Source organism: Mustela lutreola, chromosome 3, assembly GCF_030435805.1.
Source record: "Mustela lutreola isolate mMusLut2 chromosome 3, mMusLut2.pri, whole genome shotgun sequence".
In the NCBI taxonomy this organism is placed as follows: domain Eukaryota; kingdom Metazoa; phylum Chordata; class Mammalia; order Carnivora; family Mustelidae; genus Mustela; species Mustela lutreola.
The window spans coordinates 179,629,383-179,647,656 of NC_081292.1; positions in this window are offsets into that span (position 1 = coordinate 179,629,383).

An 18,274-nucleotide genomic window follows, 5' to 3' on the forward strand; every position below is an offset into this window, starting at 1 on the left:
AGCTATATCATCTATATTTATATGACAGCTCTAAAATTCTGGCTTGTGCTAAGTTGGGGCCCTGGAAGCAATAGTGGGCTTTTGGTCTAAAGTAAGATTCAGGGACAATTTTCTTTTAGTCTTGAAAAAGGTGACTACATAGAGCAAATCCCTTACCAATAAGAGCATGAAAGCAGAAAATAAATTTTGCTTTAGTCTGTTTCTTCTCTGCCTCTCTTTCCTCTCTCATCTTCCTCTCCTCTCCCCTTCCCTCTTTCTCTTCCTTCTTTTCATCCTTTAGAAAACATGCACAAAGAAGTTCATAAGATGTAAACATTCTACTTTATAATTATAAAAAATATTCATACACTCTTCACTCAGGATGCAAGACAATGTTGCTAGCACTCCAAAGCCCCTGGTAAGTCCCTTCTCTAAGTAATCTCCTCCCTCTTTGCTAAAGATAACCACTATCCTATTATGGTATCTTATTATGGGATTATGCTACCCACATACCTATTATAGTATTTATTTCCTTGCTTTTATTTTTAGTGTTGTACCTAATTATGCATGCTTAAGGAATAGAATTTACTTTTCTGGAGAGTAAAGTTTAATTTTTCCTGGTCTGGAATTTTATACAAATGAATCACAGAGAATGTGTTCTGCTCAATCTGTCTTGTTTGGTCAATTGTGTATAGTTACATTTTTTAAAATTTGGAAACAATGTAAAATGTGTAAAAAATTGCAAAAATAAAATAGTGCAAAGACCTCCTATTTGCATGTTATCCAGATATACCTATTATTTACATTTTACCTTATTTGCTTTGTTATTTATGTGTACTCTCTCTCCCCATAAATACGTAATTTTTCTGAACAATTTGGAAGTAAGTTGTGTACATGATGGCACTTTATCCATAAATACTTTAGTGTGTGTTTCTTAAGAATGGGGATATTCTCCGAGCGCCTGGGTGGCTCAGTGGGTTAAAGCCTCTGTCTTTGGCCCAGGTCATGATCTCAGGGTCCTGGGATCGAGCTCCCGCATTGGGCTCTCTGCTTGGTAGGGAGCCCGCTTCCTCCTCTCTCTCTCTCTGCCTGCCTCTCTGCCTACTTGTGATCTCTGTCAAATTAAAAAAAAAAAAAAAAAAAAAAGAATGGGGGTATTCTCATATGTAACCACAGCATAGTGGTCAACTTTATAGATTTACACTGATACAATACAATCTACTGTCCACAATCCAGTTCTTTTAGTTGACTAATAAGCCTTTGTAACATTTTTTCCCCTTTCAGGAAAGGTTTCTGTCTAGTAGAGGACCCAGTTTAAAGTCACTTGTTACATTTAGTTGTCATGTCTCTTTAACTTCCTTTAATTTGGAATAGTTTCTCAACCTTTCTTCTTTTTCTTTTTTTTATATGATAACGACTTTTGTAATAAATACATTTCCCTGCTCCCTTTTATACAGAACATTCCGAATTTTGTGTTTGTCCAATTTGACATTATTTCTTAAGATTCATCCCTATTGTATTTTTTGTATCTTTTTCATTTTTGTTGCTAAGTCACGTGTGTGACATTGTAAACATATGGATACAAATGTAGCAATTAATAATTATTTCATATGCATGCTTATAACTTTTGTTAAAGAGGGAAATTAATGGAGCGGTTTTGGTATTGCATCATCGAGTGTTGAGAAAGGCCTCGCTAGCCCATCTGCTAAACTGCACCCCATTTTACCTGGTGGAAGCTATCTGATGCCTGAATAATGACTGGGGAGAAATAAACAGCCTCTTCAGAGTCAGGATTGCAAACTCGAAGCCACAAAATGATTGTAATCACATTCCTAAGACTTCAGTTTTAAGTATCTGTTCTGAAAAAAAACCCCGAAATTATCAGTCAGGGAAGCCATTGAACTAGGATCAGGGGGTATTAGGATGCACAGTTAATTGGAAAATGACTAGTGATGGATAAACCTCAGAAACTTTAATATTCAGGGATGCTTATGTGAGACTTTTAAAAATACTTTTAATCAAATGAACTCAAATCCTTTTGGTTAAACTCTTTTCCTCAATTACTAGTTCTCTTTCTACTCAAACCAGCCAGAATTCCTATGTTATTTGCCTTGCTTCCATCAAGACCTTCTTTCTCCTGTGTAAGAGTGATCGTCTTTGTGATACTTCACTTTGAAGTGAGTACAGGGTTGCCGTACATGACGACTTTTACAATAATAACCCTGCATTTGAGCCAAAAGAATTCCAAGAACTATGTTTGTTCCAGGAAGTGGTTTTAACCTTCATTCTTCCATGTTCTAGTTCTGTATTTATTGGAACTTGCTCTTCAAAACGTAGATGATTGTACATTTTATATGCACATTTCCAACTTGTCTGGGAACTAGCCACCTTCCTAATTCTCTTCGATAGGATTCAAATATTGGGATCATAGACAATATTTCCTTCTTTCTAGACTAGATTCATCTCACAAAGAAAGTGATCACTGATGGTTGCAAATAAAGATTGGTGCTGTGCTTGATAACTCTGGTCTGATTCTTTGAAGGGGCACTTGGGGATAGAATTTTGATTACCATTAGAGATCTTCAATTGCTGGAAAGAAATAATATATCTAACTTTTTTTTTTTTTTCAGTAGGTTAGAGGGAGACCAGAAAAAAAAAAATCATATTTGAAGATAGCAGGTAAGTAGGCCAAAGGGTTTCCATGTTCACAGATGACTCACCTTGAGAATAATGCGATGTAGGTTCAAACAATGCAGCTATACAAAGGTATCAGATTTCAAGAAAGTAAATTTTGGGGAATTAAGAAATCCGGTGAATAAGGTGCAAAAAGAGGAAGTATAAAATTCACGAGCATGAAAGCAGCTGAGGAATCTTTTAAGACACCATAATTAAAGCTCAAAGAACCGCAGTCCTTCTGAAAACACAAGAATGTGAGACTTAACAAAAATAGCTTGTATATAACCCGCTGGGGAATGTGCGGTGCTGCGTGAAGCTCAGAGAGAGAAACAAATCATTGCAGAGCGATTGTCCTCCTTTCTAAGTGGAAATGATGGGGCAGCTGGAGGGGGAAATACACAGAAAATGAATACAGAACGTTATCTGAAACCCTTGCTTAAAAAAAAAAAAAGAAAAGAAAATGGACAATCAAAACTGGTTATTTTTAGTCCCAGGTGATGGTAAAACAATTTTTATCCAAAATAAAAGAGGAATTACAAAAAGCAAAACCAGAACGATATGCTGGAGAGCGAAAAAGCTTGCCGTAGCTGAAATGATGGAGTTTGAATAACCAGTTTAGCTACTTTAAAGGGGAAAGTACATGGATAACTGGGAACAATTAAACTGTAGTTTAATCCACAAATTGTGAGCTTTTGAGATTTGGGTAGATGCATGATTCAAGTGCAGAGGCCACAAAGTGGAGGGTTTGGAGAGATGTTCAGGAAGATCACACTGGTCCAGAGAAACAAGTGGTTTGGGTCTTAAAGAGACCCAAGAGCAGAATCAGCATGAAGCAGCCCATAGGAAAGGAAGCAGGAAATGGGGCATCTTCCCTTGTGACTGAAGAAAGTGGACGCGGAAATACACAGGTAACCAGGGAGACATGTCAGTGGCGTATCAAACATTTTTTTCCTAGATGATGAGGTGAGGTTAATCTCACTATTGTATGCGTGGCCTCCTCACCTCCGGTTAGATGCTTCCCATCTAAAAGCTTTCCCTGATGCTGGCCCTAGGAGATAAAACCAGCAGTTAGAGGAAGTAAGGCCACTGGTGGTGGAATCTCTGAAGGCTGGGAGAATCTTAGAAAATATGGAGTCCAACCATCTCCTGGACAGATGCTGAAATTCAGACCAAGAAAAGAAGCCATCAGTGAAAGATCAGTAATTGGTGAGTGTCCACCATGTAACCTGTCCTTTGAACACAGCCTCCCCCCACCTCACCATCTGGGGGAACTCTCTCCTTGTGTATAATTTTTCTGGAAGGATTTTGTCTCCCTTTTTGTGGTGGCCCTGTGACCAAAGAAGACAAATGACCTGGGCTTGGCCAACTAGTTTCTGGGAGTTTGGCTCTGAAGGAAGGATGCAAATATATGTAGGAGGCTTAGGAGTCATTGTCAGATCAGTAGGACCTTGTATGGACCAGGCAGTTCTTGTTGCAAGATTTTTGTTGTAGTTCCAGTTGCTAGGTCTTTAGATTTCCCTAGTGTTCATTCATTTTCCAAGTTGGGTGTCCTGGCCTATTGATGATTTTTCATCCTTAATGTCCTTCCAGCGATATTCTTTTTTGCTTACCATAGCCAGAGCCTGCTGCATTCATGAGCCCGTGTTTGGTATCCCAAGTCCAAGTAAATCAGATAAATAAGTTGGGTAAATATAAACTGCCTCCTAGTTCATTTGGCTTTCCACGACTTATTTCTTTTCAGCAACATCAGCATCTGTCTCTACCCCATCCACCATCACTTTTGGAAGTGCGGGGTGTTGCAGGAGAAGCCGAGTTGTGATATAATGAGCAAAGCTATATGCACGTGGACGGATTATCTGATGGAAAAATGAACAACTCTTGTTTTGGGGTGTTGTTTCATTGCAAACAAAAGAAAGATATTCCTTTTTTTCAGTGTTAAGAAGGTAGCCACGGCTTTGTCAAATGGAAAGAATTCTTTTGCCCTAAGAGAGAATAGAAATTTGGCTTTGGATTATTCAAGAAAGATGGGGGACCGAAGGGCAGAGGAAAGCCTGGTGGGTTCCCTAAATGTAGGCACCGGAGTCCCACTCTAACACTGCACTCTGGGAGTAGCAGCTCTTTTGATAAGACCTCACTGATACAGAGTGGCAGAACAAGTTCTCAAATATTAGCATTGGCAACCCCAGATCACGAAAAGTTGTCTCATACCAGAATGGTGGGAAACAAATTCATACTTATTAGGTTTTTCATAATGCTAAGCATCTAAATAAAGACAAACTTTAGACAGTCAAGAGTTCTTCTTTATGATGTGAAATATGTGAATTTTTGGGATCCAAAGTGAGGATAATTTACCCCTTTGGTTTGGAAGTCTGATGTGGTAGGATGTGGCAAGTCTGGCCCTCAGCTTTGCTGAGAAAACATGGTGGTTTCTTTTAGTTTAAAGAACAGATGGCAAGAAGAAGTTGGTAATCCTGAGTAGTAACTTGGAGCTGAATAAGGGCAGTGGCTATTGGGAAGTCTCTTTTCACAAAAGTGTACCAGAAGGACTTATTTTATTTAGTATCACTTTGGAATTGTTTACAATGTTCATCCCCTCATTTGTGACACTTGTGTTTTCATTCAATCCCCATGAACATACTGAGTAAAGCACAGTGGGAGGCACTCTTCAACTTATTTTCTTATTGGAGTCTCACAGTGAATAGCCATTTTATCCTCATTTTAAACTGAGCAGGTTAAACTAATAACAGTCCAAGGAGTTGCACATTTTCCTCAGCAAGTAAAGGGCAGAGCTGATGAAACCTGAATCTTCAGATGCTGAGTCCGGTGCTTACCAACTTCCCTCCCCATCGCTGCTTCCTGCCAGATTGTCACTCTGACTCCGTAACTGTGAGATTTCCAAAAGAGGTTTGGGCAATCAGATCAGGGCAATCAGGGCAATCAGCCAAAGTACACTGAAGTGGAAAAGGCAGGGAGGTATGGGAAGGGTCCAAGAGCAGATATCACAGTTTGTGGTGGGATTAATGGGACAAGAATGGTGATGATACTTCACATTGATTGAGAAATGGGTTTAGCTGTTTACATGACGTATCTTGTTTAAGCCTTATAAAACCCATTTCCCCCACTTTTCAGATGAGAGAACAGGCTGAGAGGCATTAGGTAACTAATCCTAGCTCCTATAGCTAGCAAGTGCTGGAATCAGGATCATGACCTTGTTCTGCTTGTCTCCAATGCACCTGCTCTTTCCCTTGGAAAGAAGATGCGGTGTGTTGGTTTAAAAATTGTTTATATTACCAAATCAGACTCATCTATTTGGATCCAGCTAAAATAGAATTTCTTCACTAACCAGATTGATGGGCGTTAATGAAGAAGACCAATCAGAGACATAGAGGAATCACTATCTCTGCACATCTGAGATGGTGAGCAGGTCTGAGATCTTGCAGTTCTGGGAGCTGTTTGAAACAGTCAGATGTGTGGTTTCCAAACACGACAATAGACCTCTTCCCTTGAAACTACCTTTCAGGCCAAATGTATTTCATTATCAGAGGCAGGAATGGCAGCTTCTTGAAGCACAAGGTCTCATTGGAAAATGGAGTTTTATTAAGGCCATTCCTGCCCACCTTCACAAGACAGGAATGGTGGGAGGGACCACCATATTTATAAATATGGACCACCATATTTATCAAGCTCATTTCCTTTATTGTCCAGATGAGGCTGGGGTGTTTTAGTGGTTGTTCTGGGTCTCACTGATAGGTGGAGGCAAGGCTGAGACTAGAGCCAGGACTTCAGACTCTATAATCATGTGTTCCACCTTACCACGCTGTGTCTGCCTTCTAATTTGACTTCTCTCTGTGTCCCGTAGACCAGAACTTGAGGCCGTGGACCTGGTTACGCTTTCTCTTGGCATTATTTCCTAGTATGCGAAGTATGCTAACAGCATTTGAAATAAACTGGCCATGAGGATCTGTTGACAATGTGCACCCAAAATAGACTTGAGCAATGAAATTAATGCTGTACAAAATCCTCAGTCTGTTCAGGAATGCTTCCCTACAAACTCTTCGGAAAATAATCCTCCTAAAAAAATTCGATTCAGTCATCACCATTCCAGTTTAGAGAATTTTTCATCTATTAGTGTTGTTACAGGGCATAAATTAAAAATGCATATAATAACAGTTATTATTTTCCCATGCTGTTGAATGGGAAATTAACAGAGTCTAGGGCTGAAAATATTGAAGTAACATTGATATAAAGCTATTTTTCCAAGGAATGGATATAGCAACTGCATAAAGTACTGTATTTGGAAATTCATGAATTCATACTCACTTAGACAGAGAAAGAGCATTCTTTTTTTTTTTTTAAGATTTTATTTATTTATTTGACAGAGAGAAATCACAAGTAGATGGAGAGGCAGGCAGAGAGAGAGAGAGGGAAGCATGCTCTCCGCTGAGCAGAGAGCCCGATGCGGGACTCGATCCCAGGACTCTGAGATCATGACCTGAGCCGAAGGCAGCGGCTTAACCCACTGAGCCACCCAGGTGCCCCAAGAGCATTCTTCCTAAAAAAATCGAGAGGAGTTTGTGGGGTGAGGGAAATGAGATGGGGAAGAACCAAATGAATGAGAAATGAGTAACCAGTCAGGACAAAGGAAATAATTCACATTCGTAGAAGGAGCTTTGAAATGTTCCTGAAATGGAACTTTTCTGGTCTGTCTACCTTCAGCCCCTTTACCTGGTATTTCAAATGATTTATGCTGGAGTGAATTTTATCTGGTGACAGGCTCTCTTTGTGGTTCTGTGGTTCTTACTAGCTGGGCAAGTTTATGCCTATGACGGCCGGTAATGTCACTCCCTACGTCATCTGCACTGCCGAGCTCTAAGTTACTGGAGGAGCCTTCCTGCTGGACCATGGAAGGAGCTGCTGGAGCATCTGAGGCTTAGTGAGTGGCACTGATACGTGGAGTCTTTGTGGCCTGCCAAGAGCTGATCACAATGGAAATGAGCCTCATAAAAGATCCTCAGAAAGACATCTGTGTAAATAACAAAGGTTTCCCTTTAGGCAATGAGCAGGAAGGACAAAAGTGTGGGGGAACTTTCTAGCTATTCTTTCCCTAGTCTTCGGATTCATGGAATGACAGAGTTGCCTAGAAAAGCCAAGAAAAGCCTTCTTTCTCTCAACCTTTGCCAAATGTAAAAGGAAAACAAAGTAGCTTGAGTGGAGGGAGCCCTGTAACCCTCTTAACTGTTTCTTGCCTATTCTTTCAGAAAGACTTGTGCAAACACAAGTGAATATATACAACTATATCTATGCACATAATTCAATTTCTCTCTATACATGTTCTTTTCTATTCACCCAAATGAGATTATAGAATAAGTCTTGTGCCTTAATCTTAGCAGATTCTTCTAAAGCAACATATATACATCTAATCATTTTATTTTAACAGTTGTTCAACATTCTGTGGCATTATCATTTCTTGATGCAAGTTAACATTGTTTCTAGTTTTTTGTTACACCTAGATCTGTTTTTTTCAAGAAACCATATCCATTAGGTTTGTTGCGTCAAATGCATGTATGTGTAAAATTTTGATAAGTTGCTAAACTGTCTTCCAAAAGTGTTGCATTACTTTGTATGTTCGCCCATCATCGATGAAAAAGCCTATTTCTGCAATACCATCAGGGATATTAGATTTTAATTAAACTTTTAAGTATTTGAAAAATTTCAATTTTGTATTTGAGAAAATGAGTCCCCTTATTTTTGATTTGTATATATTTAATTATGTGTGACATTAAGGTTCTTTTCATGTGTTTATTAGTTATTTGTATATGTTTCCTGTGAACTTCCTACTGATGGTATTTTCTAATTTTTCTATTGGTTGTTCATTGTTTTTTGTTGACTTGTTAAAGCCTATGTATATGATGATGAATCTTGTCTTTGTTTTTTGCTCTATCTACATATGTACACACATGTATGTATTTTTTCCTATAGATGTTTTATTATTTTTTAAAAGATTTTATTTTATTTATCTGAGAGAAAGAGTGTGTGCACAAGCTGGGGGAGCGGCAGAAGGAGAGAGAGAGATCTCTCTCGAGATCTCTGCCTCGAGAGAAGCAGGCTCCCCACTGAGCAGAGAGCCCAATGCAAGGCTCAATCTTAGGACCCTGGGAATCATGACCTGAGCCCAAGGCTGATGCTTAACTGACTGAGCCACCCAGGTGCCCTGCTATAGATGTTTTAATCTTTTTTCTTTATGTCCTCTAGGTTTCATGGAATACTAGAAATTTTTAAGATTAGGGAATTTTAAAATTGGATTTAAACACAGTTTAATTTTATTTGGTCTCTTTCAGTTTCTCTAAAATGAAGGACCTATGGGTTTCTCCAACCAATGCTAATTTTATTTTATTTTTATATGACAAAGTTCTAGAAGCAAGCCACTGCAGAAGTGCTGGATGAAAACAATCTCATTTGAGAATGATGATTAAATAAGAAAGGGATGTCTCCCCTCTTCTACAAAAGAGAATTCTTCTGTTCTGGGGAGAGAGGACTTGAGCTTAAAGCTTAACATGCTTAACCCTTACAAAGGAGAGGTCAGCAAAGCACATCGAAACTTGAGCAAAGTTTCAGTGTTCTTTGAAGGAAGGATGGTTAAGTCATAGAGAGGGGCAAAGAGAGGACAGCACTATTATTCAGGGTGAGGGAGTTCTCTGTCATACTTGACATTTACATTCCAGGAAAATATAGTTTATACTGAATAGACTTATATAATTAGATTTTTCCCCATAAGAATTAATGTAAAAAGTTCATCGCTATGGGGCAAATACATATAGTCATCACACTACCCAAACTCATTAATAACATTAAAATCTATATATTGAGAAATATTGAAATTTACATAATCTTTCTGACATTAACATAGTTGATTCTGAGCTTGCTGAAAGAATTAGTAGGATAGGCTACTAGACCAAAGACAAGGGCTGAATAAGCTACTATATAGACCAAGGGTCATGGAGGACCATCCTTCTCACTACCATTATTTCTATATCTACATCCAGATATTGGTACACAAAGAGAGGTCAGAGATGATTGTGGCCCAACCATCTTTGCTCTGTGTCCTCTTCACCCTTCTTGGAGAGATTAAGCAAGGTTTCCACAATAAATCCTGCTGTTGAAAACCACATGCTTTCTCCTCAAAGCCAGAACTGTTGTGCCTCTTACCAAAAGGCTGTAGTTCACTGCCAAATTTATTTTATGTAATTAAATGTTGTGGCTACAAATCAACTAGTAGAAGGTTGTTTCTAAATGGTAGGTCAAAGGAAGTGTCCTTTTTTACATCTAGTTTGCGTTGTAGGCATTCTTTCTATCATTTTCCCAAATCGTTGGGTTCATTTTCTGTAGCAGAGACATCTTCCAAGGTGGTTGTGATGGAGAAGGAACCACTGTTAGGTCTGTAGTAAAGAACCTATAGATTCCAGGATCACAAGAGCTGTCCGAAGCCTAGGGAACATGTGAGGTCCCGCGGAGCCAAAGAGATGAGGATTACAACCAGCTGATGGAGGTGGGGGAGATGAAGGAGATGGATGAGTGACTTAAAGCGGCCAAGACGAGTTTTAGAAGTGCGTATGCCAGTACTACCGACTGGCACTGTGGTAAGGAAGGGTGAAGAGGAGGAAAGTTCCAGTAGCTCCGCACTGAAGAGGTTGTGTTTTGTCCTTTCGTAAAGGAAGGTGTAATGAAAGGTATTAAAACGGAAGCCAGGGGCTCCTGGGTGGCTCAGTGTGTTAAAGCCTCTGCCTTTGGTTCCAGTCGTGATCCCAGTGTCCTGGGATTGAGCCCCACATCAGGCTCTCTGCTCAGTGGGGAGCCTGCTTCCCTCTACTCTCTCTGCCTGCTTCTCTGCCTACTTGTATGTCTGTCTGTCAAATAAATAAATAAAATCTTTAAAAAAATAAGACCAAAAACAGACATTTAAAAAACCAAAAACCAAAAAACAAAAAACAGAAGCCAGAGGGACAATTTGTGAAAGGCAAGTGTGAGGGGTGATGTTTCAGGTACTGGAAGTGGTATGGGTGCGATTTGCTGGCTCCTCTCTTTCTCATGTCCTTTCTCCTTTTGTCTCTCTTCCTGTGGTTTTCCAGATCTTTCCCTCTTTCTAATCCTTTGGCTTTTTCATGTTCTCTGAAAAATCTAGTTTTCTTCCACATCCATTAATTAATGACTGCCGAATGGTATAAAATCACGGCTACTTTTGCTAGATAATGACTCATTTTTTTCTAAAAATAGGAATACTCATTAAGTTATTTCTTTCCAGGGGGTTTCCATCTGCCCCCCCCCTCCCCCGTGCCCCCCGCCCGCACACACTGAGGGATGCGGGGCGCACGCACACGCATGGCCCGACGGGGCCGCCGGGTCACTAACGTTAATTCTAAGCTGCTTCTTGTAACGTCCTGGCTGTTTGCCATTTCCCCCCATCTGCATTGGAGAAACCTCTTCACCCCAATTGTCAGCTCGGTCCCAGTCTTCAGTGCTTGTTTTAGAAGGTAAGTTAGTATTCCCCCACCTACACTCAGTGAATCAACAACCAGTTATCCCTGTTTTATGTCTGGGATGCTGGGCTTGTTGCTGGGCTACTCTCTGCCTTATTCTTGAATCCAACCGTACAGCCCCAGTCATGTATGGGAGTTCTTGTCACGTCCCCTTATGCCCAATTCCTATTTGTAATATTCTGCCTAATTTTCCAAGCCTTTTAAAAATAAAGTCTTATTTTGTTTTTGCCAGAATTAAAGAAGTGATTTTCATCCCAGCAGGATTTGGTAGTAGACTGGTTATCTATTACCATCCACTTTAAAAACCATGTTGTAAGCTTGGTCGTGTGCCTCCTCCCCTCCCCCATTGTCTAATTCTGCTCCCAGGGCCCCCTTGCTCTCCCTCAACCCCCTGCTGCTAATCCATTTGTTCCAGGTCATGTCACAAGATACCAAAATGTTGACTTATATTTAACCTTCAGGTATTTTTTTTCTTTTGGGCTGGTAGCCTACAAAAGAAGAATTCCTCTTACTACATTTACGGTCTTTAAAAAATGAGCAAATCAAAGCATTTTCCTTTTCACTCAAAATGACTGACCAATTTGCCACAGGCTGGTTTTAACCGTATGACTTTAAGGTACGCACAGGGCACATAAGGGTGAGTTGGTCATTCTTGTGAGGGTGGAATATTTGGGGAGAGGGAGGGTGGGAGCTTGGGGAAGTGAGAGAGGTGGTTGTTGAATGCTAACCCCAAAGGCCTAAAGGTTTCTTTCAGGTCATTTGCTAGGAAAGTAGCTACTTTAAAAAGTTATCCCTTTTATATGGGTATCCCTTCACTGTTGTGATTTGAAAGTGCAAGAGCCATCTTTGTTTAGCAGAAGGCAAACCATTCCACTAAGCACAGTGAGGCATCTTTGTTCGTGGTGATGGGTCCCATTGATTAATGATAATGAAAAAGTGGAACCCCTTCTTCCAACAGTGGCTTAAAAGGATCTTCCAGAATTAGCCATGTGTAGGAATCCTTGACAAATTAAGCTAGCCAAATACAAGTTAGCTGAATTGAAGAGTGTATAATCTATTATTTCACTGAAAATATTGTTGTAGAAAACATTCCCAATTAAACTATCAATGCTGGATTGTTTTCTTCTTTTTATATTTATTTGATAGAATGATGGAACAAGGAACAGACATCTTAATTTATCAAGTACAGTGCTTTCATATTCTAGAAAAGGGAATTGGATTCCAAAGAGATTACATGAATTGTTTAAGGTTTTTCTGGTTCTCCTTTTGAGGTGATACGCTTTCTGATTTCATCCCAGGTTACCATGTCCGAAAGGGTAGGAGCTGGTCTCAATGCTGGCTACACATTTAGAACCATTAGAGGAGATTTTACAAAATACAGATGTCTGGGCCCTGCATTCATTGATTCTCACTTCTACTTGGCTTTGAGTGAGACTTGACAGGAGAAGTCCTTTATGAAAACTATTCCTTTGTAATGGCTATTTATAGCTACAGTTGAAAGTCATTGGTATTACAAAATAGGCAATTCAGAAATTCTGTGCATTTCTCTCTTAAACTTTGTGATTCTTGTTGGTAGAGACCATAGATGCTGTCTGTTAAACTTTGTACCATACAGTTTCCCATTAATCTTATTTTATTTTTGACTAATTTTTCTTTAAAAATTTTAAGTACCTAGAAAAATAAAGGGGCTACTAATTTACAAAAACATCCGTTTGCACCACCCAATGTTAACACTTGTTAACACAAGTGATCAAGTAACTGAAATGAAACTCTGCAGACAAAGTTGAAGTATACCCTTTGGAGTTCTCATTTTATTTCCAGGTTTTCCTCTGTTATGATGAAGGCCAAAGAACAAACAAACAATGTACTAGTTCCCTTCTGCCCTCTGCCTCCTCATAACGTGGACGATGGGCCTATTTGCAATAAGGAAAATGCTTACTAAACTATCAAAAAGCTTTAAGATCCTCTCGATGATGATGTTATGGGTATGGAAAGCACCAGCTGAGTCAGGATTGTAAATACCTCATCTGCATTTTGGAAGGAGAAAAGTAGCTTAGTGAGAAGTTTATGGAGGTCAGTTTTCATGCTCACAAAAGGACCTGAGAATCACAGACCACAGACATGTATTTAGGAATACAAAAATCCAATAGTTGAAGATATGCAGAGCTATTATTTTTCTTGGCTGAGACTGATAATTTTCCTCTTTTCCCCATAAATTAGGGTTTAAAATGTTGTTGCTACCGCTTATTTCTTTTGGCATGTTAAATGACTGAGTTTCTTTGTTCCCACTGCCTTCTCTGTGGACCCTCTTGAGCTCCTTCTCTTGAGTAAATAATCTAGTTTTTCTGTGGCTTGTGTAGCAGCTTAGCACTCCTTTGGTAATTTTTTTCCTCTGGCTATGGGCTCTGTTGACCATGTTCATAGTACAGTATGCTCTCCTTCTCTAGTTTCCAAAATTAAGGGCCGTTTGTTTTATTGTTCTCCAATGGACAACGGTCCTTTCTCTGTCTGCTCTTCAGTAAGTACCTTGACCTAGACTTCTGTTCTGATTTCACACTCTGTCCATTTATAGTCAGGCAGTGATTCAGCCAAATGCAGCAATTCCCCTGGTATGCTCTTTGTGGGGTATATTTCTGCTGAATGGCATCATGCTTTATGCTCTCATTTTTTTATTGTTAAAAAAAAAAAACGAGAAATGAGAGAAGACAGGTGAAGACTTCAATCCTTAACACATTTCAGTTGTCTCTAGTTTTCATTTCAAGTCTAAGTTTACTCTCTCTCTCTCTCCCAACATCTTGTCTTTTATCATTATGTTCCATTACCACCCCAAATGAACTTGGGCGAAAGCTAATTGTTTTCCACTTCTAAGCCTTTCCCTTTAGCACTTGCTGCATACCCCATAGCTGTCAAATCAAATTTTTGCCAAGAAAGAACAGACCTAGAAGATCTGAGAAACTCCCACAAGGAGATGCATGTGTTTTGATAGGTGAATGTCAAGTACACCAAACGATTCAGAGAAGAGGAAGGTACCTTGAAATGCCACATCTACCTGCTTAAGAAGCTGTAATATTGAAAACACAGTCACTGCCCACCATTTTGCTCATGGAAGTGATTTGTTGTCTTTTCAAAGCCTTTAGAATTTTAAAGGGAGAGCTTGTCTCCCTGCTTTGTAGCTTGAAGAGGGTGGCCACATAAACATGAGGAAGGCAAGACGTGAAGCCTGATTGTGAGCTGTTTTCCTAATGGTTGGGAATCATTTAACTTTCTAGGGAGGTTCAGGGAGGCTGAGAGCTCCACCCATCCAGGCAAACCCCTTCTCTCTCCACCTGGAACATGCCAATGATATGAAGTTATGAGTTGTTAGGTCTCCCCATATGTCTGTGGTGTGCCTCTCAGAAACATATCACAGGCTGCTAAGTTGGGTTTATCCTTTCTTAGGTTGGGCTGGTTCTAGTAGAGGGTCTTGATGGATGGGGATAGTAGATTACACCCATATTTGCTTTACGTTGTTCAATCTTATTTTGAATTCCAGCTTTTAAAATAGCTTACAAATGGCTTATAGTCATTAATGTTGTTTTCCTTTTAAAAAGTTCCATTGCATACTAATGAGGAGTTTAATACTAACAGAAGCTACATTGCCATGCAAGCTGGAGTTTGCCATATGCGTAACTCCTGTTTCACACAAGGACTAAGTTTGCAGAATGCAGAGTTGCCACAAATATCCAAGTGCAGAATTAGGTCCCATGTACAAGTATGTGAGTGAAGAATTTGGCTCATGCATATACCCTTGGAAAAAATTTTCCCATAGTTTTCTTTTCTCTGAGGTATTGAATGGGCCAACACTTGTCCTCATGTTTCAAACATTTCAGCCCCCCTGAAACATTTTGATTGCCTCTTACATTGACTAGAATTGCACAATACTGTGTTCTAAACGATATCTTTTTCACTGGCTTCGTATAATTTCTGAAGAAATCCTCTGCTTCATACACTATGCCCTTATGTATATGGCTTCTATTTTTACTTTGCTTCTTCCTCTGTTTTCCTTCTACCATTTCATCCAACATGTTTCGAATTTGTGTAGTTGCTTATATTTGAGGCAATCATACTTGAAACCAACAATGCTTACTTTATTTAAAAAATATTTGTCTTGATGCAGTTCCCAATTTTGGGACCTGGCACATCAAACCCAATAAAAGAATGCAAGCCTTGGGAAGACGGAATAAACCCATGATGTAATCGGCAGAGTTGATGTGTTGGTTCCACCTGGGTGGAATTAGGATCTTTATTTTATTATCTTTGAAACTCAACAATAACAGAAACAGAAGAGTACTCTTTCAATAGTAATAGCTAATTTTTAAAATGTGAATGAGAAGATTTGAGAATAAGCACTAATGGTCATTTTATTCCTTGTTCTTTTCGTTTCACTCAATCATTTAATATGTGCCAAGGTAACCTAAGATATGACAGGGGTGTGTGTGTGTGTGTGTGTGTGTGTGTGTGTGTGTTTGCATTTAAAGTACTCAGATGTTACTGGTTAACAGTATTGCTCAGGAAATCAAAAGACCTAGATTCTAGATCTATGCCTTAACACAGAAGTCACCATGCCCAGTGGGGTAGAGAGATACTCAGGTAGCTTGACTTCATCTCATTGACGATGTAGAATCAGACACCCAGTTTCTCTGGCACAACTTGAGTTCCCAAGGAAAATCCAGTTTCATAATTCCACTTTCAGCTAAGACTCTACCATAATTCTCATTAATTTATGACATGTCAACTTAAGTTCCTCTATTAACTCTACTAGCTATTACCTAGATTCACTTCTGCCTCCAGCTTTCTTCTGCCTGGCTCATGGGCTTCTGAGCCCTCAGCTTTGTTTGATGAATCTTCCACGATCATTTCACATCCCTCCCTCTGGATCCTTGATGCCCTGATTAAGCGGCAGGAAGGTCCATCTCTTTTGTTTAGTGATGGTTGCATCTATGTTTTTGACCTGCTTCATGCCTGAACATTTACTGGCAATGGTCAGACTCTCCTGTCTTAACTCAGCGGCTGGGTCTCTGGAACAGATCCTTTTCCCCTCTTCCCTCTCCCTGGCTTGAATTCTGATACTTCCATAATCAAATGGAGTTTTATCGTTGCTCTTTGCTTATCTTGCATTGCTCACAGCAGGTCTCAGACAAGGATTTGCATATCAAAGCTAATTGGGAAGGTGATCTCAGGAAGTACAGAGAGGTAGTTAGGAAGTGGGACATGGAGGACAGGAAAATAAAACAAGGTACATTAAGAATTGAGGCCATGCCTGAGATCCAGTCCTTGGGCGTAGGTGAAGAAGTAGGGGGACCCTCTGAATGACTGTGGAGAAAGCACCTCAGGAGAATCCAAGTAATGAGGCATAAAGGTGGGGGTATTTATCTACTTACCATTCCCATAGTTTGAGGTTTGCACTTAGCTAGGTGTTAACTCCTGACATTTCCAGCTTGCCCGGTTGTTCTCTCCTCTGATTGGATAAAGTGCACTTACAGATGGAAATGGGTATTTGAGATAAGATGCTGTCAGCATAATCAAGAAGGGTCCACCCAGTTGCCAATGACCTCTATGGTGGACTCTATCAGATACGGGTAAGGTACTGGCAATATTCACTACACCAATTCTCTTAAAAGAACTCATAAGAAGGAACTGTTACCAGGAATTAGGAAATGCTAGTGATGGAGAATTTATTTCTTTGGGAGAGAAGGAATTAACTTTCTGGATCTTTCTTTCCCAACGGAGGAGACATTTGAGGTTCTTGAGAGAGGTAACTAAATAGCCTTTTCCTCTGTGGGTGAGAGACAAGAAACATAGAAAACATAGGAAGCCAAGCAAGAGTCTAGATAGGGTGTTGCAAAATGAGGAGCATTGGATGTGCCCCCCTCCCCACAAAGTTCTGGCTCTTCTGAATTATTCTGTAATTTGGATCTATGGGAATTACTTGTGTCTTCTAAATTTAAGTGTTGTGTAAATCTCTAAGGCCATTAACAAAAAAGATTTATTTATTTGAGAGAGAGAGAAGAGAGAGAATACAAGCAGAGGGAGGGACAGAGAGAGAGAGAATCCTTAAGCAGACTCCCCACTGAGCATGGAGCTCAATGAAGGGCTCAAAATGGGGCTTGATCCAGGACCCTGAGATTGTGACCTGAGCCCAAATCAAGAGTCAAATGCTTAACCAAATGAGCCACCCAGGTGCCCCTCAGACCAAGTGGTGGATCAAGTCCACTTTATTGCTATTTGTGGTTCTCTTAATTCACATGTATGTTAACTGGCTTGATGAAAGAAACAGTTTGCTTATGTCTCAAGCACAAAGACCTGCTCAGAGACTGAACCTGACATTCAGCTGAGCTGGACTCCTGTGAACATAGCTGAAAAATGAACAAAGACCCATATCAACTCTGTTTCTAATTCCAAGTTGGGGGAAGTATGGGTAATCTAAATGAAACTCACATATGCATAGTTTATTTGTAGATATGGTTGTATAAGAGATTTGTAATGAGTTGTATATGCTTAATTTGAATGCTTGGTAAATTTTGGTTATACGCTTATGCATATGGTATGTGCATTAAGCCATTCCAATGGTTGCCTTCGGTTATAAAGTCTCAGCTTAAGAACTCTGGCAGGGCCAACCCTGCTACACATCTGGTTGGTTGGTTGTTCCCCAGCAGTGACTAATTTTGATCAGATCGACTTGAACCTCCTACCTTCCAAGTAAACAGAAGATAGACTCCAGAATATAAATCCCAGTGTTGATATTTACAGAGGGAAATTTAAAATGCCTCTACAGGTCATAGGATCTCAGCATTCTGTGCTGGCAATGAACTTTTGGAAGATTAAGAAATAGAGGTTTCTGGAAGAAAAGTGATTTAGCCAAGGTCATAGAAATAAAGGCTTATCTTTAACTTGTATATAATTTTGGTGATACAGTTGCTTTGTTGATAACACTATCACAGTTTTGATTAATGCTAGTGTCTGGCCTCATGTCTAGTTAAGACTCATTTATAGATTCCTTTCAACACAGTAGAAGCTACTGTAGTCATAAATTTCCTCAACCATGG